General features: G+C 48.8%; 1 pseudogene; it reads left to right on the plus strand.

Moving 5' to 3' along the window:
• Positions 1-601: 601 nt before the first annotated feature.
• Positions 602-14,276, plus strand: part of LOC102261659 — a 47,352-nt pseudogene continuing 33,677 nt past the window's right edge.

Consider the following 14,276-nt stretch of genomic DNA (forward strand, 5'->3'; position numbering starts at 1 on the left):
CTTCTAGGGCAGTCAGTGGAGTATTTTACATTCTCCCTGGAAAGAGACCAAGGTGCTGTGTTCTCAGCTGCTTGGGCTGAGATCTGAGGGCCAGACCCTGGCGCTGACGTCACTCGGCGTGCCCTCCGCTTCCACCGGGCCGTTTATGCTGGCACCGCCGAGAGCAAGGCTGGCGGGAAGGGGAGCAGCCCAAACAGGATTAATAAGAGGCAGCTGGGCTTTAAAAGCCTTCTTGACAATGTAAAGAAACGAAGTCAGATGTTTTTGGAACAGACTTTTAAATGAACTTGTCCAGCTCCTCGTCTCTCTCTATTGCCACTTCCCCACTTCCTCCCACACGTGTGAAGCCAGGTTTTCTGTTGCCCTTTCAGCATCTCGGACGATAACCCGGTGGCTCAGGTCAGATGCTGGCCGGAGGAAGCGAGTGTCCCAGGACTGAACTGCACCCACCGCCAACAATTCAGCAGCCCCTCGCCCGCCGCTCACCCTCCAGGTGCCCTCAGCCCCTCACCTGTCACCTCCTAATCCCTGCCCTGCTGGCCAGAGGTGGTCAGTGTCTGAGTGGATAGAGAAGAAGTGGAGAAGCCACCGTGAGGCCATGATGAGCGGCACTTCAGAGCACACTGTGTCGCTGGTGCGGTGGGCCCTTGGTAGGGGAGGCCTTTGTGACACGGTGTTCCAGGCCGGCTGTCCCCGCGCAACACTGGAACCTTGTATGGCCCCTGCACCCCGCAAGGGCTGTGCCACACGCTTTCCGCCCTCCTGGCTGCAGCCAGGACAGCAGAAGTGGCCAACAGCCTGGCCATCAACCAGAGGTGGTGTTGTGGCCACAAGAGCTACTACTACCAGCTACCGGTGGTGCTACACTAGGCTCAGGAGTTGTCCAGGTGGGCCTGCTGGGTCCCAGGAGCCCCAGTTCTCCTACCCACACATCCACCCTACGAAAGGCCAGAGCTGGGTGCAGAGGGCGTGCTGGAGCCCTGTGGGGGTGACCAGCGCAGGACGGAGAAGCTCACTGTCCATCAGCTGCCCAGTGGAGCATGCTCTCATTACTTCCTAGGGGCCCTGGAGGTCATGTGGAAACAGATCCATGACCATAACCTGAAGTGAAAGCCCTGTCCTGATGACAACCAGCACTGAGCCCACTGGCCAATGGACAACAGATCGCTGAAGTGCTTTTGAGTATGTGGGGTTCCTGCCTCTCTATGCCTATCCACGGGGTGCTGGCTCTCTTTGCTGCTGGCTTCACAACTGGCTTTGTGGTGAACTCAGGTGCTGCGATTACCCAGTGTGTGCCCATCTTTGAAGGTTGCTGTCCGCCTCTTGGTGTCCAGCAGCTAGTTTGTCTGGCCTTGGCCTTACTGACTACCTCAGGATGCTGTTGAAGGACCATGGCATCCTGTGCTGCAGACAGAAAGATAGTCGCCGTCGTTAAGGAAACCTCTTGTGATGTGGCAATGAACTATGAAGAGGAAGTGACCAAGACACCTGGTAGCATAGAGTTTACCAACTACCTGGTGGCGAGATGATCAGGCTCCATGACCGGCTCTCGCAGTGTCCAGAGCCCTCTCTGTCCATCTCTCGTGAACCTGGTGACTCCTGGCATTGATAAGCTGCATCAGCATAATGAAATGCGGTACAGACCTGAGGAGTTACTTTTTCTCTAATATTATCCTTGCTGGGGGATCAGCCTCATTCCCTGGTCCAGGAAAGTGGCTGCCCAAGATACAGCAACAGTGGCACCTGCCAATACCCCTGTGCAGGTTAGAGCTCCCCAGAAGGGGAAATATTGGTGTGGATGGGGGGCTCTTTGGACATGTGGCTCACTCACTGCTGCAGAGTTTAAAGAAGTTGGCCCCAACATAGTACCCCAGAGATGCTTCTGAAGACAAAATGCTCACAGGAAAATGTTTCGAGTATGTGGGACAGAAAACTTTGGATAGTGTGTTTCTGGGAGAACAGAAACTATTTCAACTATTGGAATGCCTATTCCTCTGTTGCATGTCTATAATGGGGGAAATGATGGTGAGGCAGTCAGATGTTTAGAGGAAACACTGAAAACGAGAGGAAGTAGGCACAGGAGGTGGGCAGGGGTTATTTGTGGATTAGCCTGAAGGCCACACTGGATACCATAGCAGAGGCGTGTGTTACCGAGACCAACACTAATCTTCAGGGACTAGAGAAATCAAAACTGAGCCATTTCAGGCACCTACTACACGCTGGGCAACATGTTAGGACTTTTTCACGCTTTCGTTCCCATAATCATCAAGTCCTGCCCAGGCTGTCTTTTCTCCAAGTTGTTCCAGATCCTTCCCATCCACAAGGGAAAGGCCTCGCTACTTCCTCCGTGGAGACTTCCCTGGCCAATTCCTCCCTTAGAGGTCTCTGAGACTGGGACCTGCTGGAATTTTCTGTCCACTTGGTCCACCCTTAGTCACCTGATTTATGTTGAGGGCAATCTGCCATTCATATTAGTTTATGATTCCCAAGGAAGGCCGCATGGAGGAACTCAGTGCCAAAGAAAGCTCTCCCCCGTGAAGAGCCAGCATTTCCTCTCCTTTCTGACAAGGTCTTTGTAACTCTTCATGCTTCCTTCTTTGCCTCCTGAGAAGTTCCAAGCACAAGAAGGGTTTGATTCAGGTTAGAAGTGCAACAAAGATCTCCTCTCCATAAGGAAGTGACATTTAAGCTGAGACCCAAACTATGAGTAAGACTCAGCCAGATAAGATTGGAAGAAACGTCATTCCGTTCTGAAACAGCATCATGTGCGAAGGCTCTGAGGCAGGAAAGAAAATGCCCGGTGTGGCCGGAACATGCTGGGTAAAGAAGACAGTGGTACGAATGAAACCGTGTTTCAGACTCTCTTCAATCTCTGCAGAGAGGCAAGCCTCCCTCTCTCCTCCGGGAACCTGAGCAGCTCCATTTCACCAGCTTTCCCAGCAAATTTTCTGCAGGCTTCAGTGCACCCGACTGAAGCAGTTACATAATTCCCAGCCAGGCTCCCAGAAGCCTCACAAAGCCATGCTTTCAGAATAACCCCAGTGAATGCGCCCAAATAATACGTGAAATTGTATCGGGCGGCCGCACCCAGAAGACGCACACAGAGTGGGAGGGGCGTTCGCCACGCCAGCCCGTGACACCTGAGAGCTTCTCACCACCAGGGCCATTAGGAGGGAATTAAGATTAAGTGGACAGGGGGCAACTCCAGTGCACGAGGCCAGAGCGTGACCGGTCACAGAGGACAGCAGGGTTGCAAAACGCTGTGCCCCGTGCTGGCGGCCCAGCAGCTAACACAGGAACACTGAGGGTGGCCACCATCTGTGCACAAGCTTCTCCTGCATCATTCTCATTTCGGCTCACACTGCCCTCTGTCCCAGCTCCTGTCATTATCTCTCCTTGGCGGAAGAAGACAGCAGGCTGGAGCTGTCCCACAGCCTGCCCGGGTCCACACAGCATTAGGGCCTGGACAGACCTTTTGTCCCTAGTCCAGGCTGTGGCCACAGGCAGAGGCGGTACTCCTCAGGGAGGCAGCATGGCATTCTGGAAGAAGTTCTCCAATTCCTCTCTTTTCCAGGTTTTGCACAGCAGGTTTTAAAGTCTCTCCATTCTAGTCCCAATCATAATTTAACAGCTCGGAGAGCAAGGAAAACAAGAGACTGAAGACAGTGGGAGTCCCAGGGAGGGTGGCAGAGGAAACCATGCAGTGCAGCCAGGTGTCCACCCGGCACGCCCAGCTCCCCAGCAAAGCTTGTAGGGGCCCCTCTGCTCTGTGCCCTTCTCACCCAACCTCTACCCTCCCCCCTCTCCAGTCCCACCTCCCAACTTCTGCCAAGAAAATGGAGGCTCTCAGGTAGGAACTCTGTCTAGATCAGCGGTTCTCAACCTGTGGGTCACGACCCCTTTGGGGGTCGAACGACCCTTTCACAGGGGTCGCCTAAGACCATCCTGTATATCAGATATTTACATTACGATTCATAACAGCAGCAAAATTACAGTTATGAAGTAGCAACAAAAATAATTTTATGGTTGGGGGTCACCACAACATGAGGAACTGTATTAAAGGGTCACGGCATTAGGAAGGTTGAGAACCACTGGTCTAGATCCTAGGCTCTTGCAAACGTACCTGCCTCTTCCCATCTCCACCCCCAGCCTGAAATGGCTCATGATGCTGTGTCCTGCCACTTCTCTAGGTTTGAATTCAGTCCTGACCACCTCAGCCTCTAATTTTGCCCGTTTTATTTAAAATATCATTTAACAACCCCAGTGGCCATCCACAGGTGAATGGCTAAACAAAATGTCCACAAGGGCTGTGAGATTCTTTTTTTTTTTTTAATCCTCACCTGAGGGTATGTTTTTTATAATGAGAGAGAAAGAAAGGTATGAGAGAGATGAGAGAGAAACATGGATCGGTTGCCTCCCATATGCACCCCAACTAGGGATTAAACCCGAAACCTGGATATGTGCCCTGACCAGGAATTGAACCTATGACCTTTTGGTGTATGGGACGATGCTCCAACCAACTGAGCCACACTGGCCAGGGCTGTGAGATTCTTAAAGGCCAGAGGGTATCTTCACATCTTGGAGCCCCAATACCTAACAAAGCACTTGCCACCTAGTGGGTACTCAATAAATGATTGTGAAATTAACTACTGAACCCCAAGCATTTGGTTCATATTTCTGGTCCCGCTGGTCCCTTCCCTTCCGTGGAAATCAGAAAGAAAGAGGAAAATGGGCAAATAGCAAGTGTGGTACATAATTTAAGGGGGATGAGAGAGAGGGAAGAAGGGAGAACTAGAAAGGAAGGGGCGGTGAGGGGAAGAGAGAAGGGAAGACAAATGCAGTTGGGGGGCTGTCTACAGAGCTGGCTCCTTGAAGATTTGCTTCAGTTGACTAACAAATCCTGCCAGTGTCATCTCGTGCCTCCTGGAGTATCTTATTCTGGCAGTTTGATTCATTATTTTGGTGGGCAGCCAAATACCTCCCCCCTCCCCTTAGTAGGCAAGATCTAGGACAGATCTCGTTGCAGAAGGAGAAGCACTCAAGAGTCATCTTCAGTTGTAATTACCTATCCAATTAAATCCAGGCACTCAGCCATCCTCCCTAATAGGGGCTGAGGGCGGTAATCCACCGTGCAATTTGTGAGCTTGCAGCAGCTCCGATCAGCAGCTGTACTGTGTTTATTTAGTTGGGGTTTTTTTTGGGGGGGGGGGTAGAGGAGGGAGAGAAGAGGAGGAAACTGGGTAGATGCTGAGTGATCAGAGTATCCCTGGGGATATTGAGCACCAGGGGGAAATTACCTTCCTGATGACTCAGAAACAGGAAGCGGTGACCCAGAGGCATCTCAGAAGGGGAGGCCTGCACACGTGTGATGACATCGCTTCCTCTTTTTATGAATGCGGGGGTATGCAAGTGGAAAAGGGAGGGGGGAGAAAACAATCAAAGGGATAGGAGAGCGGGTCTCCTGCGTGTTCTTGCTCACATCCTCACATCCCCGGACCCTATTCCTGCACTTCTGACGCAGGGCCAGCGCCTACACAGCTTCCTCTCTTTCACCCTCAGGCTCTGGCTGAGAGAAGCTAACAAGGCTCATTCTGAGCCCTTCCGACCAAAGACAGAGCTAGATTTGCAGGGGGGTACCCTCAAACTCACAGAAGCCACCAGGCTGGTGCTGGGAATTCTCTTCCCAGTTAGTAAAAGGAACTATGATCTGAAACTCTTCACTCCTCACCAGGCGCCATGCCCCACTTCATCACTGAGAGGATGGGGTGCTACACGGAGCAGCAGCCAGCAGCATGGGCAGAGGGAACATGGGAGAACCCAAGAATGTGCAGTGGAGCATCGAGACTTCACCAAAACTGGCAGTTTTGGGGGATAGTGAGAACAAACTTTGGAGTCAGGGGTGTTGTGACTACAGGACTAGGTGAGAACTGAGGACTAAATGGCCCTTCTTGCTCTTCCTTCCCCAAAGTGGGAACCAAAGACCGAAGTCCTGGGCCCAGAGAACAGGACTGACACCCGTTTTGTCCCATGACACCAAGCAAAAGACTCGCTGAACCTCCCAGTCTCTACCAGGGGCCCTCCCCCATGACAGTGAGTGACTCTGTCCCAAGAATGCCCTGACTCTATAGAAGCTGCTCTACTTGTGCTGCTTTATCCCCACCCTTGGGAGCCCTGGGTGAGAATCCCCAGCAAAGAGCATATGGTGACTCGGATAGAAGGAAATCAGAAGAAGGCGATCAATGTTGCACGTAGGGCCCCCTACTCCCTACCTGCTCTCTCCATGGGCACTCAGGTGACACAGGCAGCCCCAACTGTACATTTTGTGAAAGTTGATAGACCAAGAGAATAGCAAGTCCGCCAGCATATTCAGAAGAGCCTGCCCTGCGTTTACCCACACTTGTCTTTCTCTGCTATCTCTTCAAGGGAAGAACAAACCACTAAAAGGCATAGCCACCTTTCTGTGTGGGTAAATCTATGTCAGCCAACCCATAGAAAAAGACGAGCAATATGTAACCAACCCAATCTGCAACTCAGCAGTGGCCTATACACATGCTTCCAAAGAGTCACTATAGAGGGAACTGGACAAAGGAAGAGCCATAGTCCAACGTCTTGTCTTTGGAAGGAACTAATGAAAAGTCTGGGGATGTCCCCTGGAACCGTCTCACTGTCCCCAGCTCTCCAGGCACCTCCTATCCATAGTGCTTTGGCCCACCCACTCCTCATTTGAGCAGGACAACCCACTTGGAGCAGAGTCAAGGTGGTAGCTGGGGTGGTGGGTCAGAGGACCAAGCCACCATCAAGTCTCTATACAGTGAGAGGAGCTCAAAGGACAAGCATTAGGAAAAGAGAAAGAACTTGGTTGGTACAATGGGAGGTATCTCCTGTGTGTCATCTCATCTGGTCCCCACAGTAATCACACAAAATCTTATCACTGAGCAAACTGATGCCCAGAGAAGCTGGACAACTAGCCCTCGACCTGAGAACTGGAAGCCGGCAGAGGCCAGGCCCAAGATCCCACCATGCTCTTTTCCCAGGACACATTGAAGACAAAATAACAGAGATGCAGAGATGGGGCAATGTATGAGCTACCCTGGAAACCTTCCTCAACAAAATCTGTCTCTGCTCCTGTCACCAAATGTGAGATTGGACCACTGCATAGTCATTCTTGGAGGTCTTGAAAGGTTTTAGAGGTTTCACTCAATTTACCAACACAGAAAGATTGGTCTTCTGCTACTTGATAAAAAATAAATAAATAAAAATAAATTATAACAAAAATATCCTCAATCTGTAGAGACCCAAATAGATTAGTGGTTGCCTTGGGCTGGGGTTGGTTTGAATGGGGAGCTGACTACTAATGGGTATGGGTTTTCTTTCCGAGTGATGAAAGTATTCTGAACTTAGATTGTGGCAGAGTTGTGTGACTATCACCCATCACACAACTAATCTACTAAAACCCATCAAAGTGTATGCTTCAAATGAGTGAATTTGTTGGTATATGAATTAGAGCTCAATAAAGATGTTTAAAAAAATAGAACCTTCCCTTGAGGGGTTTAACATGTAATTGTATTCAGAAGACATATGCATAAAGACAGGATATGCCAAATAGCAAGAGGCACCAAAGGATTCAGAATGAGAAGGATCAATTCTAGCTGGGGTGTCAGAGAAGGTAGGATCGATTATATTTTGATAAATAAAAGGGAAAAATCAAATTTTCCAAGCTGGATTTCCATGTTGGAGGAACATGAGCACGGGGGCATGAAAAGGTGTGAAAGTGTGAACCATGCCTAGGAAATAGTGAGCCAATGAATGAAACCCTGTTTATCATGCCAACACAAAGATGACTTACAGTATTACACCATCAACTATTGCTGAGTAACAAATACCGCAGAGCTTAGTGGCTTGGAACAACAACAACCATTGAGTTGTTCACAGTTCTGCATTCTACACTGGAGCCTGGTTTCTCTCGGCTCCTCATCAGCTCATGGTTCCACCAGGACGGGAAAATCCAGGAAGACTTCACACAACATCTGGCACTCCAGCCAGGATGACTGCAATGGCTTAGCTACTAGATGTCCTTCTCCCTCTCCACATGGTCTCTCATACTCCAGGGCCTCTTTCTTCCCAAGAATTCACATCCTCAAGGAAGCTAAGCCAGGTTTTCTTGCATGGCAATCAAGAGAGCAAAAGAAAAAGCTACAATGCATCTGATGGCCAAGGTCACTTCTATAAGATTTTACTTGTCGAAGCAAGTCATAGGGACAGTCCAGATTCAGTGAGGAGGGGACTATACAGGTATGAATTCAAGGAAGCACAATTCATTGGGTATCTACCACAAATACCAGATAGCAAATCACACACCTGCCTTGGAAGAGCTTACTGTCTAGTGGCCTGGCTACCTGAAAAGGCATGTAAAGGGGAACTATGTCTAGGAATGTAAGCCTGGGAACAGAGCATCGAGGACATTGAATAAAAAGCTAAGGGAAATCACACACCTGCCTTAGAAGAGCTTATTGTCCAGTGGCCTGGCTACCTGAAAAGGCATGTAAAGGGAAATACGTCTAGGAATGTAAGACCAGGAACAGAGCATCGAGGACATTGAATAAAAAGCTAAGGAATTTAGAGTTCATTCAAGAGTTTTTAAAGTGCAAAAATCCCTAGAAGTGATACTTTAAGCCTTTACCAGCCAACATCTTAGAAGAACTTGATCACCTGTGCAAGTAAGATAAACTAGAAGCCTGGGCCTCTCCAAAAAGATTAGGTAAATTGCACGGACTGTGTGTTCCCATCACCTACATCAGACCACACCACCACTTTATAGAGGAGTGCGGGGTAATAGCTAAGGTTTGCCTGCCTGCATCCCGGGGTCAGGACACTCACAACAGGTGGAAAAGAGACTCTGTTTGCTTGTCGGCCTTCTTTCTCTCTTCAGCCCTCCTACCCTTCTTTTGTCAAGGTAAGTCTTACTTCAGACAGTAACATGGAAATTAACAGCAAAGAGAAAACTGAAAATTATGGGTCCAACTTAACTAATTACTTGGATAATGACTGTTTCTTATCTGACCATCTCTCTCCTCTCTTCACATTTCACACCTGTAAAACCCAGGGTAGCAAGAAGCTGGGCCTGCTCGGGTCCCACAGTTCTCCTAATGACCTCCTTCACCTGCAGGTGACCACCTACAGCCCTAAACGATAGAATCAAGCCATAAGATGTTGCCAATAACACCTAACAAATTGCATCAAGAGCTGCAGCCCATTCATTTCCACCAACTGGCAACCACTTTTCCACAGTCACTTCCTCAACAAGAAGCAGCTCCTGGGCAGGAATAAGATGCCTGTAACTTGGTGAGTGTTCATGTGGATGTGCAGCAGGACCCCTAGCAAAGTATGGTGGGTATCCCCTCTACTGAGAGATTGTTCCTAGGGGTCCATGTTGGATTAGCAGTGTCCCATTCAAATAGGACCCAGCTGTGCTCAGCACTTCCTGGCAAAGTGTGTGTTTGGTTCCCTCCCACTTCCCATCTCAGTGCTTCCTTCCAAGTGTTCACCCACCTTTCAAGTTTCCTGCCCCGTCACAAAAAGTTTCCCTACACCTCTAAATCATCCTTTCATCTCCATTATTAAAATCTGATTCCCAGGTCAGTATGATTGCAGCTAGCTGTGCGGGTGAGTAAATATATATTTAATAGAAAGGTTCTTAGTAATGCAAAGAAATTAATATCTCCTGGTGGCATTTCAGTGAGTATCAAGAACAGACAAGGGAGATATTTGGCGGCTTGTGATTTCCAAGTTTCCTGCCCCATCACAAAAAGTTTCCCTACACCTCTAAATCATCCTTTCATCTCCATTATTAAAATCTGATTCCCAGGTCAGTATGATTGCAGCTAGCTGTGCGGGTGAGTAAACATATATTTAATAGAAAGGTTCTTAGTAATGCAAAGAAATTAATATCTCCTGGTGGCATTTCAGTGAGTATCGAGAACAGACAAGGGAGATATTTGGAGGTTTGTGATGGCCCAGGATCTCAACATAGTTTTCTTATCTAAGGAAAAGTTGAACCAGACAGAGAAAGGGATGAGGGAAGGGTACAGACTCTACCTAACCTCTGACATCTCACTCCTCCCACCCACCCCCGCCACATCACTGTATCATCCACCTTCCGTGCACACAGAATAAAGAAAGAGAGCCACATGCCACACACATAAACAAGCCCTACATCACATTCCTACCATAAACCATTTTGAAATATCCGGAGGTGAGGATTATTTCCATTTGAAATCATCTCTGACGTCACTCATCAAGTCTGACAACGGTAACTTTCCACTAAGACAACGGATGCTAACTCAAGCCAGGGGGGCCACAGTGAGATGCCAAGTGATTCAAAATAAAGGAAAAGAGGGGGGCGAAAGAGAAGAAACAAGACACACTGGACAAGTAGCACCATCTAGAGGGTTTACAAGGTAAAACTGTTTTTCTGGCAAATACAGACCTGGAACTTTTCTCCAATAGTGAAAGGTAAATGCAACCATCTGCCTAGGGCCACAGTAACAGCAGCCCAGATCTGAGATGACTGTGAGCCCATGTGGCCCACCTGGGGCAGCTAGACCTAAGCTCTGTGCCCAGGTCCAGGCATCAATTCACACATCGGAGTAACACCAGAGCCCAGAGAACTTCCTATGAGACACAGGAGAGAGTAGGACAAATACTGCATGATTCCACTTATCTAAACATCTAAAATAGTCAGACTTCTAGAATCAGAGAATAGAGTGGTGCTGGCCAGAGGCTGGGAGGAGAGGAACTGGGAGCTGTCGTTCGGAGGGGATAGAGTGTCAGTTACACAAGGTAAATAAGTTCCAGAGACCTGCTGTGAACACTGTGCCTGTAGTTAACAAGACTGGGTTGTACACTTAAATATTTATTGTTCTCACAGTAAAAGAAAAAGAGAGACACTGTAGATGGAATTTCTGCTCGGGGCTAGCAGGGGATAGAATAGGACAACAGTGCCTCTGGGGCACATCTGTGATTCTGGGAAAACAAAAAATTGAGATCCATGTTTCTAAGTTGTAATAAATGGAATTTTTTAAATATATTTTATTGATTTTTTACAGAGAGGAAGGGAGAGAGATAGAGAGAGTTAGAAACATCGATGAGAGAGAAACATCGATCAGCTGCCTCCTGCACATCCCCTACTGGGGATGTGCCCGCAACCCAGGTATATGCCCTTGACCGGATTCGAACCCAGACCCCTTCAGTCCGCAGGCCGACACTCTATCCACTGAGCCAAACCGGTTTCGGCTGGAATTTTTTTAATGTAGGTGATTAATGGTTTCACATTCAAGCAACTGAATTCAATATTTTCTTTAGAACTATCAGCTTTCAGTTTCAAAAAAACATAAACATTATCTGACTTTTATTCAGAATTCCAATCTCACCTTTAGGAGACAGAGCTCTTTCTTTGGGATTGCTAGGAAATGTGCCTCCAACAGTGAGCACAGGCTGATCTCCTTCAGCCCCCTGAGTGGCCGGGATGGAAGGATCCCCAGGGTTAGGGCTCCTGAGGGAGTTGGAGGGAAGAGAGGCAGCAGACCCACTACCTTCCAAGCCTATCTGAGTCATTAAAAGGAGACTCCAAAAAATCCATTGAATCCAATCTTTCATTTTAGTGACAAAAAACACACACAACAACAAACAAAAGCTCTGGCTTCTGGGCAAGATGGCGGTGTAGGTAAATGCAGTACTCAAATCCTCCCACAACCACATCAAAATTACAACTAAACTACAGGACAACCATCATTCAGAACCGCCTGAATTCTAGCTAAATGGAAGTCCTACAACTGTGGTGGGCAGTTAGACACATGAGCAGAGCAAGGACGATGGGCCAGGTACAGAAGGTCACCAGGGTGGAAAGCCCTGGGTGACTAGCAAAGGACAATTGTAGGCTGGGACCTCATCCCCAGGGTGAGCTTTCCTCCCCTAGCATATCGCTGGTCATGTGGTTAGAACCCCCTGACCTTTCCTCCTTAGAGATAACATCTAGGCCTCAGTTGTATTTCAGTTCCAGGCCCAGAAAAGCAAGAAAACCAGAAAAACAACACCATAGCTGACATCAGGACCAGCTGCATTGAAGAATGACCCCTGCCCTCACGTTGACCAATCAATCAGTGCAGACCCAGACCCTGAAAGGCACATCTGGAAAGCTGCTGAATATTCTATTGAGGAATTCCCCTGTTACCTCCCTAACAATTTCCACTTTTAAAATCCTTAGAACAGAGGACCCAGTGTGCTCTCCCTCCCAGGAGCACCCTGCACCCTTCCATCCTCTTTCCTTCCTTCCCCAGGTGCGTCACCTTTACCTTCCTCACTCCCAAGCTCTAAGGGCCCTTCCTTTGCCTCTATAACTTGTTTCCTCAGCCCATTTCTTCTACGAATTATTTCTTCTACCTCTATGATTTTCTAAATAAATGTTCTCTTATAGTTTGAGTCTTGGCTCTGAATTCTTTCCTAGCCAGAACTCAAGTACCAAAGTTGCTGAATCCAGGTCTAGTCTGACCCCACCAGTCTAACACTCAGTGCCATTCCCACGGCACCTAATGCAACTAATGATGCAAAGAAGAAGCCACATTGAGACTGGTTGAAGGGGTGGAGACTCAGAACAGGCTGGTCCCATACCTGCATGTGGCAGGGGACATCTCATCTGTGGAGGTCCCCCCTGAGGAATGAGGGATTCTTACTCAGCCTCCGTGGCTATGAGCTCCAGCACTGGGGCAGCAGCTTAAAGGGCACCAGGGACATACGGCAAAGAACTGAATTGTCCAGCATCAGGGCAAGAGCTTGGGGAACAGCTTTCTCCCAGACAGAAGTGCTGGCAGAGGCCATTGTTCCTTTTCTGAGCCCAGCCCCTGCAGAGCGGCAGGTAGGCACCATATCTGAGTCTCCATCAACTCATCTAGCTAACACCATTAGCCATGCCCTGGTGATTCCTTGAGATTCTGCCTCACCGAATTCTTAGCCCCACCCAAGCTGTTTCCAGTGGCTTTTTCATATCAACAGCCTGTCTTGGCTCATGCTTCAGACATTCCTAAAATCTGTCAAACAAGCAGTATCTGGGGTCAGTGTGCCCCATACTTTTCACTAGTGGCAATCAGCCTTTTTCACAGCTTGGCCTCTCCTGGGCATCTCCAAGTTCAGCACAAGAAGCACCCATCTGCATATCACTATGTAGCTCATGCTGGGTGGCCACTGGCAGACTACAGGTAGTTGAAGGAATGGGTTCTGGATTGGTTGGTTTGCATACAAAAGGTGGCTTGTAGGCCATACATTTACTGTCTCTAGGAGTTGGCTAGCCCTGGGAGGGACAGTCCCTCCAGGGTCAGCAAGGCTCCAGATGTCACAGCATAGGAAACACAGGTTCATACCCCTGGGTCACACAGGGGTTTCATGGCAGACAGATATGTAGGACCCATGACTCTCATCACGAAGGTTAGCTGGAGCCAGCCTCCCAGCCAACCCCTCACCTAATCTGCCTGCCCCTCCATCTTTCAAGCCAGGACAGTTTTTCTTAAGGAACTTATTCATTTGATTTTGGGAGGCTTCCTTTTCTAACTGATAGTTCAATTTTCTCCTCTTAGAACTCCTTCTTTTCTAACAGCAGTGTCATTACCTACACATTACACACATGATCACGTGGTCACACTGCTCCTGTCTGGGGCTCACACTAGTTGCTAAGTTTACCTAGACCTTTCAGGACTTGGTGAACTAGCACACAGCAAGGCAGACCCTGGAATGGGCTCAATGGGCTCTCGGTGTTCCCCTGGGGCTGGGCAGGATTGGAGAAGGCTGTTCCAGGCAGTTCTAGGCCCTGGGAGGGGCTGTCCCTGGAGGGTCCAGCAAGCCTCTGCCATCACTGTTCTAGTGAAGGGTAACAAGATGTTCCCTCCCACCAGGAACAAGCCCCAGCCCCAGGGAGGACAGGACTATGAGGTCCAGACATATCAGCAAGCTTCAGCTGGGAGGCACAGGTTTGAGTCACGGGACTCTGGCACCCAGACAGGTGAGAAGAGTGGGACAGACACTGCTAAGTAGTCAGAGCAGGAAGCTACAGTCAAGCGGGCTCCTGGTGTAGGTACAAACCTCCACATCCGCCATGGTGCCTGAGGGGCACTCAGTAAATACCGGATCAATAAAGGGACAAATGACAAAAATATATGGCAAAGGCTCAGGCTATGGAACTTGGAAAAAGATCCCTATTATAAAGCCAAATTCATTTATAATATATATCA

This window comes from Myotis brandtii, unplaced genomic scaffold, assembly GCF_000412655.1.
Source record: "Myotis brandtii unplaced genomic scaffold, ASM41265v1 scaffold19, whole genome shotgun sequence".
In the NCBI taxonomy this organism is placed as follows: domain Eukaryota; kingdom Metazoa; phylum Chordata; class Mammalia; order Chiroptera; family Vespertilionidae; genus Myotis; species Myotis brandtii.